Below are 12,054 nucleotides of genomic sequence, written 5' to 3'. Positions count from 1 at the left end.
ATACACATACAGTAATAGGTAACAGAAGTGATACGCAGTATGAACATCAGGGCAAACTGCAATTCCTTGTGAAACAAAGCACCAAGTCAAACCCCAGATGCTTTTTACTGGCCAAAGAATGAAGTACTCACCATGCAGACATATTTTGAGTGTAAGCAGATTTAAAGCAGAGAATTAGGGGTTTTTTTTACATCTTAATATGCTGCCTGAATGTCAACTGCTACATTTCAAATACCACAAGTCTCATTTAACTGGATATTCTCTGTAACGCAGAACAGTGCCATCAATCTGATACATCATCTGTGAAAGAGGAAAAAGCCCAGGAGACTTCACAGATGGGAAAAAAAGATAGCTCAGGATACATCTGAATGTGTCTGCCTCCACAGCGCAGACAGTAGCAATTTTCAGCGCAGCAACTAGGATTAATTTAACTTTGTCTTTGTGTGCCTTGTTTCAGGGAACCGATTCACCACCAATGCTCTCTTGCTGCTCCAGTGCCAGCCCAACTCCAGCTCTGCTCCTTAGGGAACTCGCAAGCAGCAGGTCAAAGGCACATTCCTGGTGGCTTGGTGTCAAAATGCTCACTGTCTGCAGACCATTTTATTAACCATCAACTGACTTTGATGATAATTTTAATTAGATCCTATACAGCCAATGTATTAAGGGGCAGAGTCTAACTTAGTAACCTCTCTCCCCTCCCTAAAATGGGATAAATAATCTTATATCCCATATTGCAGCAAAGTATATTAATTGAATAAAATACTTGTAAAGCAAACATGCACTAGGACAGATGTATGTCTAACTAAACAGGTAACATGTGCTGGGTCAAGTCCAGTGCCTATGGAGGGTTTCTCCCTCCGAAACAAATGTTTGCAGGGATATTCCCAGACTTCAGCACCTCACATGTCCAGGGTCTGATGCTGGGAGGCCCAGAAGGTTTCCACCCGTCTCCTACATGGGCAGGAAGGATATGCTGTGGTATGTTCTAGCAGAGCCTGGACAAGCATCGCTCTCCAAGGAAGAAGCATCAGCCTCCACAGCTACGTTTGCTATAACACCCAAGTCTGGTGTCAGCCTCTCCTATGTAAAAGACACATTAAGAAGGGCCAGTTGCATGAGAAATTTTGAGACGCACACTACTTGGCTTTCTTTGGTGCATCATTAATTTCCAGCAAGCTCTCTCTTGGCAAGTAATGCTTTTGATTGTAATAAAATCTATGGTGCCAAGTCTTCTAAATGGTCATTAAGTGAGGGTGATCCCCAGAGGAGATGGCAGCTATAGTGTACAGCAGATGCCAGTGAAAATGTGTATTCATCTGCCACTTCATCTTTCCGGCAAGACTCCAGGCAATTAACAATAACAAGATGCTATTGAACAGAATATTCAAACCTGCTATGTTCATACATACATTCTTCATAGAGATCCAACTGATCTCAACTTATGCTGATCTGGATTGAATAAAGCGCAGGTCTTGCTTATTTCAATTCTTAGCTAGATTGTATTTCTGATGGAAGACCAATAAACTCTGAAAGAGAACAGTAATCATATAATGATTGTCCGAATTTGGCCAGTTCCCAGAGAAGGAAAGAAGTGCTCTACTGATCAATACCATTTTAATTTCTTGAGCTCTTCATAGTGAATCAGAAGAACTATAGTAAGAGGCTATAAAAATTCAACAGCTTCATTCTAGGATGTGACGTCTATAACATACAGATTTGTTTTTGTAAAAGGCAGACCATGCTTTAACTCATTTCCTGAATAACAGCATTGTGCAGGTTCCTCCTCTTTTTCTTGTTTAAATAATTCTATGATAAATTAGCAGTTCTGAAGAAAACGTAAGGTACGCAAGACAGTCCTTAAGCTTTGTTTTATGCACTACATAAGACACTGGATGTTAATTGGATATTCCTAAAGGTTCAGAGGAGAAACAGGAGTCACAAGTTTTCTGAATCCACCTAAACCAGCTTGGATATAGAAAGAACATATAAAAAGAGATGTGTTTAAATTTAGTTCCTGTGACTGACTCCTTTTCAGTGAAAGAACTTTCACAAATACTCTTTCATGAAACTTCTATTCAGTCATACCTCTAACACTCAATGTCCCATTGCTGTTCATTCTTTTTCAAAACCACAAAGAGAAATTGAAAAAAAAACCACAATACATACGTTACAAATATTTCTAATATTTGTAAGTAATATTTGTAAGTATTGCAAATATATCAAAAGTTATATTTGTAAGAACATGCCAGTCTCAGAATGATATTGAATTTTTCTGAGTATCACTGTAGTTTTGAGGATTCAAAACAGCCAGATAGTTAAGGAAGAAACAGTCTGCTTCTGTTCACAGATACCGTTTTGCCCAGAGTCAAGAACATGCGGTTCAGCAGATGTGTAAGATACAATATTCACGAACTGTTCCTAAACTGAAATTTCATCACTGAAACTGCCTGAACAATCCTGAAACTTGTTAGCAGTGATGCTGAGAAAAGCTTAGTATGTCACTTCCTGGGACTGTCTTTGAGCAACGCACATCACCTGACCAGTGATTAGAATGTTGGTTGTGTACTCTGTTCCTATGATGGTGTACCATCCACAAAGAGAAAACTCAAATACAGAAGCAGCAGTGTCTTGAGAAACAAAGAGAACAGTGAAGTCCATTAGTAGGGTATTTAAACCTAAAAATGCCAATGGACAGCTTAGTTAATGAGAACAAAACCCAAAAAACAACAAAACCAAACCCAAACAAAAAGTAACATCAAAGCTTTCCAAATACAAAACCTCTTTTTAGTTAACATCCATCCTGCCTTTTGAAACCAACAACATAAAAACAACTTATAAACTCACCTACCTCATATATTCCCTAGGTGAGTGTCTGGTTAGACATAACTGTATAAAACTGTCTTATTTAATCCCTGAAAGAAAGAGCAACTTGTACCTCGTAACATTAGATCTAAGGCCCAGAATCAAAATGGCAAAGAAAATCCTGTGTCCCGCCAGTCTCATCTCTTCCTTCTAATCCTACAAGCCTAAATCCTGAAAAAGGTGAGTCTAGAGATAATGTTCCTGTCAAATTTCTACGAGGAGTTAACAACCAGCCAGAAGCATCTTTCTTCGTTTACAAAGAAATATGAGCCTGCTTACAAAGGGCTATTAATGGATTAAAGCGGTCATAATTACAATCGCATGAATAGCAATCTAGAAATAAATTTCCAAAGATTATTTTAATGCCTCAATCAACAAAGTATACTGTGTGCCTAGGAACAAAAGAAGCAGAGTTAGAACTGGAGTGAAGGAAGGTTTGTGAGACAATGAACATTACATAAGAATATAATCTGTCAGAGAGTATCTCCTCTCATTTTCTGATAAGGTTCATGATGTTTTCAGTCTCCTTATGTGACATCTCTCCTTGTTGAACATTGGGCATGGCTACTGATGATACCTCCTTCAGTTAAGTTACAACAATAAAATGATTATTACTCTTTTCCTTTTCCGTAAACTACTGAGTTTTGGCTTTGCTGCTGCCTTTTCAACTGTTAAACTTATTCCTCTCATAATGCATTTTTGAATTATGGGTCTCCACTTGGGCTTTTGAGAAGTAAACCTAAACCGATCAAGAAAAAGAATATTTAATCATCAACAATATTGAGCCTTCCTTTATTTTTCTTCTTAGCTTTTCCAGTTAACAATCCAATTTATAGGTAAGTACATCAGAACCTAAATATTAGACCAAATACAACGATGATTCATAAGAATTCCTAAGTTCTAAAAATTGCTCAAGATACTTATGTTTTTATCAGTTCCGTAACTGCTTTTTCCTTCTTAGAATTTAATGGTATATGCCAAAATATTTTATATATTCAATTAAAAAAAAAATCTCAAAGCAGTTACTTTTATCCAACGTCTGTGAATATCTTTAATTTAGAATTCAGCAATTATTCTCCCTGGCACTAAATTCACAGTCAGTGAATACAAAGACCATAAATATTCTTAGTTCATGCAAAGTGACTGCTTTCTTTCTGATTTATACAAGTGCAAGAGACTACAAACGCAAGAAACAAAGATCTTTTCTCCCTCTCTTATTGCACTATGCCACAGCTCATGTCTTCTCCTTAATTTTAAAACTACAATTGTTATTTATAATGCATAAAGTCTACTGTTCACCCTTTATATAGAAAGGAACATATACTCTCTGTAAAAACATAACAATAAAGATGCACATTTGACCCCTGCAAATCCCAGTCAAGTAAATCAATCACCGTAAAACCACTATGTACTAGATTTTGCCATGTGCTGGTGGATGTTATGAGAAATATTTTGAACTAGCTATAATCCTATCTATCAGAAGCACTGGGGAAGGAAAACATCTGACAACCTACATAAGGTCAATCCTTCAGCCAATTTTTGAGAAATTCGATCAACAACAGTTCCTTCTTTTTCTAAAGATTCTTGTCAACCAGGAATCACTTGGCATGACCTCCTATCAGCTTTCTTGCAGGCACAATCCTGTTCCTCAGTGGTATTTTGTAAATTTACTGCTTGCTGAGCTGCTTGCTGACCAAACACCTTGTCAGGCTTTTAGCCGACTTTGGAATTTAAAATAAAGTTCTTGGCAGGACCCTGTATGTGCAAGAAAAAAATAAAACAGCCCTTCAGATCGTGCCGATCCCATCCTCCATTACAAAAGCACAAAAGGAAATCTCTTACTTACCTACATTTCACATGAAATAAAAATATTACTGCATGATGGCAAAGACGTCTCAATAGAGCAGACGCTTCAGATGACTGAAATACCTTAACTGTTAACTTTGGTCTAAAAGTTTATAAAGATGTTATATAACATGAATAATTCAGTAATTGAGCTTATTTTTTAACTGCAGTTACTTTTAATTGAACTACTAAGATATTGAACTTAAGGCTACCACCTTTGGATGACTAATTACATTAATAAATTTTTAAAAGCATTTCAAAAACTTTGCCCTGCTTAGAGATGCTTCATATCTGTTTCTTCCAGATACACACTGCCCAGAAAAATACCTTGGCAGTGCTGACAGCATCACCCAGCCCTAATTCCAGCAGAACCAGCTTGCTTTCTCCAAGCTGAAGGCATAACCAATGAAATAACAAATGAACTGTGGCCATACAGCTAAATAAAACTAGGTGGAGTGTATGGCTGAAGCCCACTGTGCTGACCCCAGTCAGCAGCGAGACTCAGCTAACCACCTGTGGGCAGCTCGGACCTTGCAATTATAATCACAGGTGGCATGCAAGAAGAAAAGGAATGTCATCTACTGACCTGCCCTCCTGCTGCCTACATGCAGTGTGGGGACACTCACTCCCACACTGACACACTTTTGAATCACTATATTCAGCCTTGGTAGGACTGACTGGATTTTTTTTTTTTTTAGCAGTGTTTTCCATGATAATTTAGCAATTTGATTTAAAGCAGCTGTCTCTTGCCAGTCCATCAGCCTCCCTACCACCCTCTGAGATCTGAGTTTGACACTGATTGACTGTCAGAGACTGAGGTTCTCTGTAGGTTCCTTCTACCAGTCTCACACCTCTCTTGGACATACAAGGTTTTGTTCCAAAATGTTCTTATTTTGGTGATTGCAGGGTGTAACACCAGAGTTGTCATTTCAGGGAAAAGAAATTCCACATTCCTTCAATACAATGCACAGAGATAATATGCACACTAAATAATCTGAGTACTGAGAGAAATCAGAGGAACACAGAGATGAATACTAAAGTTAAAACTCACTGAACTGCAATGTGTGAAGTATTTTCTTCTTTTAATGCATGAGTGACTTGTTCACCCCCATCCCCAATCTGCTACCTCACTTTTTTTGAGTAAAAAAAAATAAAAATTCCCAATGAGATTCTGAATGTGCATGAAAAGGCAACCCAGAACTAGGACAAGGAAAAATAATGTTTTAAGTATGAGAGAAACATTGGCAAATTGTTAACAATAAATTCACCTAGATGATATGTAGTGATATCACAAATATTACCATCAGGCTTTCTCTAGTTCTCCAAGACTATTTTAAGCTAGTATTATGATGAGATTAGTTATCATGCAGAATCCTTAAAAAAAACAAACCAAACATAATCAGGATCATATAACTTTCCATTTCTGCATATAAAAGTCCTTTAAGAGATTGTTGTAAAAATCTTATATTCTCTGGGAATATCGCTAGAAGCTGTAAAAACTCACCTTTCTCTTAGACGAGCATGCTTCTTAAAGGCAACTTTCTATGTTTGGAAATTCACTGTAAAGGTTGCCATGGTGATTAATTTTAAAAGTGAAATTCTCCCCTTTTAAAGTTTTTTCTTTAAAGAAGAAATGCTCCATACTAGGGCCCAGGCCTCAGCAAGGAAAATGGGAGTGAAAATCCCATCTTAATCATGAAGATTAAAGAATATAGCCTCTGTGTAACTGAAACTTCAGCAACAGAGATATTTTCAGAAAAATATTTGAAATATATATTTTTACCTAAGAATGAAAAAAAGAAAAACATCCACAGGTGAAAGGACTCAAGGACAAAAGCTACATCTTCCAGTGGTCAAACTGCAGCCAGCAGGCCAGGTTATACTACTGAAAAGAAGCAGGAAAAGTAAGGAGGGAATGGTGATGTTAGCTGGAGCTCAGCAGAAAAAAAATGGCAAAGCAGAGTCAACTGAGATAGTGTCATCATGAGGCAAAAAAAGAGAAGAGAACTACATCCCCGAAGAAAGAGTCTTGAAGCCAAAGGTCACTAACGAACAGCTCTTTACCCAAGACATCTTCAGTTTTCTTTTCATAGCTCAAGATAGAATTCACATGAATGTCTCCATCTATTGACTTATCCTCCACACAGTGCTGCACAGGGCTACATTAAACCTTGGCTTTCCACACAACTCTGTTAGCTGCCAGGGAGGAGAAAAATGCACAGCTCTGTTCCTGCAGTGAGAGATGGAAAAGTACCATTTCTTCTCTAAAAAAAAAAACCCCATAGGATGTTCAACATTACATCAAGCAACTTGTCACTGCAGAAATAATAGAAAGCGTGTGCTAGTTCAATACCCAGGCAATTTATGACTTCCCTATTCATGTAAAGATCACCACACTGTAAGACAGCTGCATTATTAGTTATGTTTTTAATATTTTATCTCACTAGACAGAAGCATCTGTACAAGCAGAATTAAAATGTCTGATGTAGACAGAGTTGATTTTAATACAATCAATCAATTTTCTTTCAGAGACCTGCTTGACCTTAAAGATCTATGGTTTAAATGGTGAGAAGGAAAAACATGCTGAGGCTCATCTGGTGCAGTGTGGGGCTGTCACCCATTTTACCTTGAATGACTACCCAGCAGCGACTTTTCACTTGATCTATTACCACATCAGTCATGGCAACTGTAAGATATTCTAGGTTATGCAAATTATTTTGAAATTAAACAGATAAGATCATGATGACAATGAAAGAAATCACCTATTTAGAAATGACAGAACACACAGATAGTTACCACTGCTGCTGTATCATTACCATAAATTTTAGTGAATCCATACCCTTTGTATTTACCTGTTGTGACTTTGAGGGGGAAACTTGCTATCTATGTGGCATCAGAGCTACAGATCTGAATGCAATGAAAGTTGCGTAGGAAACAGTCATCATCCTGTTCCCCAGCCCATAGGGCAGCACTGTCGCTTCTAAATTACTGATCCCCATGCTTTTTTGCCTCCTCTCCCAGGGAAGGATCACACCTATCAGCAATTACCAGCTCCCTAAAGTCCAGCTTGTTTCTATGTACAAGAAGTCCCACAGAGCTGTATTTTGCTGCACACAGAGTTTAAGCAAAGAAAAACCCATTTGCTGAGCAAGGAGAAAACCAAAGTCTATTGTGCAAACAGCTAAGTTAGTACAAGCATCGCAAGGTTGTTATCTCTCCCATCAACAGATAAGTTCATTATTTTACACACTTTTATAGAGAAAGTAAATAGATGAAATTGATAACCCTTCCCTATCTTCAAGTTTTGAATAAGGTTGATTTTGGTTTTTTTTTTTTTTAATACTTAGAGAGACCAACCCTACTCCAGAAACCCATCCTTAGGACTTCACAAATTTCCTCAGAGACTGGTATTTTCTGGTGTTTCTCTACTATCTTTGGAAGTAAGACTGTGAGTCTTAAGGATTGTTTAAGTCAATTAAGAGAACCAGCATGTACCAGCGTCAGTCCTATGAGAGGTGGCAAGGCAGAGATTAGCCATAACAAGAACAAAACCATCCCTAGTGCTATCTTCCGACTGTGACTTTAATCAAAGACTTTTTTTCCTGAACATGAAATCAGGTACACAGCTTTCAGCTCAGTGGAAAAAAAAAAAAAAAAAAAAAAAAAAAACCAATAAAACTGCAAACATGTCAGAAGGTCATTTCAGGAGTGCAATTCCATGCAACAAAAGCAAAACTACAGATTTAAGAAGCATGAGACTTCCAAATTCTACAGAACTCCAGAAACAAACCATACAGACATTTCAAATATTATGTCCTTCAAATTGCAAGAGGTCGCACATCCTCAAAAGTTGCCTGTCTGCAAAAGCAGACTGCTCACTTTTCTTTATGAAGATTATATTTGTCCCAGGAAGTCCCAGGAGAGTTTTCCAGAGTGATCAGCAGCAGCCCCATGCTGCTATCATCATGTGCTTTTAAAGTCCAGACATGCACAGTACCCTTGCTGGGATCATAACTTGTGGAACTGAGAAAAAAACACCAGAAGACAGATAAAGGACCCTTAACCACTGCTCAGCTTTGCAGTTAATCACAAAAGACTAATTTCTGTGTACTAAATTTACCTTCATTTAAAGATACAAATATTCATACCAGACTTGAAAAGCATCACACATCACTGGAACAGACTGAGGTGAGATGAGGAGGGGCATCACACATTGCTAATATTCCTTTATTCCTCCTCCACTGGTCTAAAAACACATTCAGCCCTTCCTTACTGCTTCCAAATATGGAGGTCAAACTCTACCAGGGAGCAGAGAAGTTGCTGGAGGGGATTATCCAGCACATTTATCTCAGAACAAAGCTGAGAATCACTAAAGTTAACTCATTCCATGATGAGGCTCTGATAGCTGAGACAAATTTTGTGTTCATGAGTAAGATAAACTAAGTACAGTAGTGAAGCATCATTCACATGTTTGTATATCTTTTCTTTCCTTTACTCTGTTTCGTTTCCTTCAACTAGCATTTTCCTTAGGCTACAACTTCTCATTTTCAAAGCCTCGGCAACTGCAGAAGTTTCTTCCCAAGTCTGAATTGCATTGAATACAAAACTGCTTAGAAGGTTTATGAGCAAGGTGGGGACTAACCCAAATATTGGTCAATAAAAGACCAACAAAGCCTTTAACAGCCACTTTTTAAAAGACAACAGTGTGTCTGCAGCAGGCATCAGGCACAAATTTAAATCACAACTTGCAAACAAATCACATTGAAGTGCTTTGGTTGTCCAGCAAGCTGCGTTAGCTGGCAGTGAAGAAGAGTGAAAGAGAGGGAGATCAAGTCTTACCTGCTGGACTGGAACTCCTTCAAGTTTTGGAGCTAACTAAAAACAGCCAGAAGAAAGATTGGAAACTTTTTCACAGTCCTTCACACAGCACTATGAACTTGTTGCGTCATAGTTGCGCATTGAAAGAATAAGACCTGTGCTGGCCTGTTTAAGCTTTGACAGGCAATAGAATAAGTACATTAAAAAAACCCCACCAAACAAACCCACATTCTGTGTAATTATCTACTATTTTTAATTTGCACTTGGTTTTATAAATAATAATGCCCAGAACTATTTAATTTAGAACTTAAGACAACTGGTACTGCTGTCTTCGAACAGGCAAAGGCACATAGAGGGACTATTCAAAGATTACAAAAGCAGTAAAATATCTGATATGCATCTGATTTTGAAAGTAGATGAAAACTGAGTGTTGGTCCTTCATTAGGATTATGTCAGCATTCAGAACAAGCAGGCAATACATGAACATACTGTGAAGGGTGCTGGCTGGCAAAGAGAGCACAACTGGCTAATTATTTACTCTATGAAAGAGCAGGATCCCATGAATGTAGCCCAGACTTGGAATTGTGTATGCCAGTTAAGACAAGGCTAAGTGAATCAAATAAAACAAAAGAAAGCATTGTGGTTTTAGCTGAACGTTTTCCTTCAGCACCTTTACTCAAACTGTTGATGTTTCCCTCATGACTTCATCAACATGCTAAAATTAGTTCCTCACGCCAAAAAAACAATAATAAAACTCAAGGAGTTCAAAGCACATGAGCAAAGGGAGAATGGCACATTGGTGCAGGTGGCTGTAGAAACACAGAGATCCCTCGGTCAACACTGTCAGACATATGCCAGCTCAGAATAGTGGAGTGATCTTCCTTCCTTCCTTCCTTCCTTCAAACACATCTGAAGTCTTTCCAGAAGCCTGCCCACCTGGAAATGAAGGTAAGAAGCAAAGGAAGACACAACTGCTGAGTACAGCGTCCAAAAGATTTGAATACATGGTAAAGTTCTGGACAATTTTTGATCTTGCACAGAATGGGAATAAAAAAAAAAAGACTGGATTGTTTTACCTTCCTCTCAATGAGAGGGACTCAGTATGAGGAACTTGGAAATTCCATGATATGAGTAATCTTGGAAACAAAGGAATCATTTAGAGACAAGACTTCAGTGGATGTTTCCAGCTTACAAGAAGGCACTGCAGAGACACAGATCTAAACATAAAGAAATGCTTCCAGGTAGGAAGGCTAGCTGAGCTACCTGGGGACTGAATCCAAATGAGGGGTGCTAGTAGCACAGAACAAGAAGACCAGACTTTAACTAACAGAACTCAGAAATTAGAAAATCATAACAAATTTATCTGCAAAGGTAATTTCCCCAATGCCTTTCCTATTAGCACTGGGCAGTGTGACAATCTCTCCATTTCTATTCCAGATCGTAGTTATACCTACCCCATCATTTCCACATGAGAAAGAGTTGTTGTTTGAATGTAGAAAAGGCTCAATATACTGCATTACCAGAACAAGCTGCTAGCAATTCAGCTGCTACGTTTGCAACTTAGCTTTTGATAGATATGACCAAGTCAGTTACAGCTGGATGGAAGAGCCACTGCAACGTAATCTCTTGCAACACTGTTAAGTGGCACCATTAGAGTGAAGGATTGTGGCCAAGTGCTATTAATATGCCACAGAGGCAATCTGTGACTGCTATGCAAATGTATGGCCTCCAGGATATCCATGAAAGAGGACACATTGCCATTCAGCATTTGTAGAAGTAGACATGAGGGACATCTTTCACACTGCATGGCAGAAGTACGGGGTAAGCCAAGATCTGAGAGCAGTTTAGACAGATGATGGCAACATGGTGCCCCTAAGGTGCTGGATGTTTAGAGCTCAAGCAATCAATCTTCCACATTCACCCTATGCAGGCACAAGCTTCCTGAATCACTTGCTGTTATAACCACAGTAGGGTCATTGAAAAAGTGACTGGCTTGACTCTAATCACTCCTACTGAAACATTCATCAACCTAGTTTTAGGAAAGAAGCCCTCTGGCAGAAAGTCTTCACAGGCCCAAAATCATGGATAAAAGGACTGAATATAAATTCCTATTTAGAAGGAATAATCCCTATTTAGTACCTGTCAAGGATGAAAAAACCCAACATTTACCTTAGGGCAAAATTACCCCTTCCTGTAACCCTGAGAAGCCTCATCACAATGAAGAAGGTGATGAGGTTCCTCAGTACATTTAACAGAGAGGTCATAACTACTGCTGACTTTGATCTGCTGCAAACACCAGCCAGGGTCTAAAGGTGAAACATAAACCAAACTAAGTGTCACACTTCAGGAAGGACACTCTTGTAGGAGAAACAGAGCTGAGGTAGATACAATCCAATGACGTGATATTAGTTTACATCCAATTCTTAAGAAGTACCTGGTACAGAACACTCTGTCTATCCATCAAACTTAAGTATTTTAGGACGTCTGAAAGACTCTAGCTGAGTCATCAAGGAAATGCTCAGACCAAGG

At 38.5% G+C, this 12,054-nt stretch overlaps 1 protein-coding gene across 8 annotated transcripts in view; it reads right to left on the bottom strand.

The window, feature by feature from the left end:
* The window catches only part of ANO4 (anoctamin 4), a 213,775-nt gene that overhangs the window by 145,009 nt on the left and 56,712 nt on the right, over positions 1–12,054 (bottom strand). Inside the window, exon 1 of one of the 8 annotated variants that reach the window (XM_054073530.1) lies at positions 6,212–6,253. The exons of the other annotated variants lie outside the window; for them this stretch is intronic. The gene's annotated coding sequence lies outside the window, so the exon portion shown is untranslated. Of the gene's footprint in view, positions 1–6,211; positions 6,254–12,054 lie in introns of those variants that run through there. 8 annotated transcript variants of the gene reach the window in all.

This window comes from Cuculus canorus, chromosome 1 (assembly GCF_017976375.1).
Source record: "Cuculus canorus isolate bCucCan1 chromosome 1, bCucCan1.pri, whole genome shotgun sequence".
Classification (NCBI taxonomy): Eukaryota; Metazoa; Chordata; class Aves; order Cuculiformes; family Cuculidae; genus Cuculus; species Cuculus canorus.
The sequence above is the reverse complement of the archived record's forward strand: the minus strand, read 5'-3'. Positions and strand labels throughout refer to the sequence as shown.